The 2,500-nt window shown below is 43.8% G+C and overlaps 1 pseudogene; it reads right to left on the bottom strand.

Annotated features, from left to right (window-relative positions):
• Positions 1–2,500, bottom strand: part of LOC138231364 (28S ribosomal RNA) — an 8,224-nt pseudogene that overhangs the window by 2,482 nt on the left and 3,242 nt on the right.

The following is a 2,500-nucleotide window of genomic DNA, read 5'->3' as shown; positions in this document are numbered from 1 at the left end:
GGCTAGTTTTATTATGCCCAGACCCCCGTCTCTTGCGCTGGAGTAGATTAGTCCATTGCAGGTGGACTCGGGAAGTCGTAGCCAGGTTTTGACTGCCTTTCTTATGGCGCTGTCGAGTGCCATTAGCATTGATTGTTTTGTGTCCGTGTGGTCCAATTGGTAGATTAGCCTGGTAATTGCATGGATATTAAGTATGTTGACCTTCTGTGAAGGTTTTAGAGGCGCTTTGTCGATTTTTTGAATCCAGTTTTGTAGTAGATTTTCTGCTTCTGGTTTTTTTGTTACAGTCCACGGACTGATTTTGAGTCCTAGATACTTTTCGGACTCGGTGGGGGAAATCATGTGTAGCTTGTTGTTGTTGATGGACCAGTCCTCGCAGTTGTTTATAACGTAGGAGTCTTTGGTTGGTGAGATGAGGAACCCGTGGCATTTTTTTGCTTGGACCATTAAGCCTGTTTGCTTACAGAAGTCTTCTAGGATGTTAATGTTGTTCTTCATCCCTTCCCAGTTGTCGCTCAGCAGGACCAGGTCGTCAGCAAAAGCCAGGGTTGATATGTTGCCTGCTGTGGTTTTGAAACCGCAGCCGAGTTCCTCCAGGGCATTGATCAAGGGGTCCATTGCCAGGTTGAAGAGAATGGGTGACATGGGATCCCCTTGTTTAACTCCAACTTTTATGAAAATTTCATTCGAGGACTGATTTTCGGATTTGATTGTGGTTCTACAATCTTGGTATGAGTCTTCAATTAGATTTATTATATGGTTGTCCAGTTCTTTTTGTTTCAGAACCTGGAAGATGTGGTCGTGGGATACTGAGTCGAATGCTTTTGCGATGTCGATGAAGACTACCGCAATCTGTTTGTGGGATTTCTTTGCGTTTTCAAGTAGGTATTGTAAGGTTGCTAGGTTTTCAGAGCAACCGGAGGCTTCAATGAAGCCTCTTTGTCTTTGGTTGATCGGGCATGCTTTCTCGAGGCGTTTTGTAATGATTCTTGAGAAGAGTCTTAGTAACATTGACCCGATGGTAATTGGTCTCCAGTTTCCGATATCTTCTAAGCTCTTCTCGTCAGATGTTTTTGGTATTAGGATTGTTTTGCATTCCTTTAATTTGGTGGGAATATGGCCCGTAATCAGCCACAGATTGAATAGTTGGAATAGTGTCGCCCCATCACTTTCCAGTTCTTGTATTGCATGCCAATCAATGTTGTCCGGGCCTGGTGCGGATGTCTTTTTTATTGCTTTTATGTTCTCTTGTATTTCCTCTTCGCTGATCAGGGATTCAAATACTTCGTTGTCGGCTCTGCCCTTGGATGTGAAGCCGTTCAGCCCAGGGAATGCTGTGTGTTCCTCCCATTTCTTTTTGTATGAGGAGTAGATTTCCTCAATATTGATTTTGCATATTGCGTTTTCAGCCCCGTCAAGGATCAGGGATGCCAGCTTCGATTTGTTTTTGTTGTAGAGGGTTTGGTGATATTTATAAATCCTCCTTTTGTTGGCCCTCTTTCTTGTCCAAGACCATTCTTTGCCCTTGTGGTGTTCGGAGGTTTTTTTGTTCTTTGTGTTTACTGCCGGCTTCTTGGGTTTTAGTGCCTGCAGTAGTTTATCGGAGGCGATTTCGATTAATTGTTTGGTAGTTGTTGGGTCTTTGCTATCTGAGCAGATAGCCTCTTTTATTGCCGGTTCAGTTTCCTCATTGTTAGTTAATTCTTTAGAGAGTCTTTTTAATCTAGACCTTATGCCTGTTCTTTTGACATAAGTTAGGGGTCTCGCTGTTCTTAGTCTGGCAGCAGGCTGGTCTGGTTTGTCGCTTGCTGCTTGATTTTCAGTGGGTTTTCTGCTTCTTGCAGGTCGTCTTTTTTCGCCCACTTGTTTGTTGTTCTTAGTGCCCAGCTCCTGTGCGATTAGCTGGTTGATGTTCTTGGCCCCTTTGTATTTTGTCTCTAGTGATTTTAGCTTGGTTAGCTCGTCTTCTGTCCAAATTTTGCTGGCATCTCTGTTCTTGGTTGTGTTGAGTTCTGTGATTCGTTCCTCATTTCTGGTGTCGGGGTGGGCGTGTCTTTTATGCTGGGAAAGCCCGGATTTTGTTAGGAAGTTTGAGTTGCAGATGTCGCACTTCCATTTGCCCTCAATCTCTTTGGTTGTTTTATCGGTTTCCCCCTTACATTTGGGGAGGTGACACTGGATAGAGTGGAGGTTTTTGTTGGTTGTTTTGCATTTAGAGCATTGGTATTCAAGTGATACCTCGTTATGTTTTTTGATGTAGTGTTGCTGTGCCAGTCTAGGTCTTCCGATTTTTTCTTTGCAGATGGCACATGTCAGGTCATCGTTTGGGAGTAGTATTATAATTGGTAGGTTGTTTGAGCCGTTAGGGAAAGCTGGTTCATCGAGTGATTCGTCACTCTCTGAGATGTTGTCATCATCTTCCTGTGGATGGATTGTGGACTCGTCGTCAGATGTGTAGGACGAGTCGCATTCGTTCTCATCCAAGATGTTCATCAGGAAG

Source organism: Lepisosteus oculatus, unplaced genomic scaffold, assembly GCF_040954835.1.
Source record: "Lepisosteus oculatus isolate fLepOcu1 unplaced genomic scaffold, fLepOcu1.hap2 HAP2_SCAFFOLD_577, whole genome shotgun sequence".
NCBI lineage: Eukaryota > Metazoa > Chordata > Actinopteri > Semionotiformes > Lepisosteidae > Lepisosteus > Lepisosteus oculatus.
Note: the sequence above shows the minus strand (reverse complement) of the source record. Positions and strands in the feature narration are given on the sequence as shown.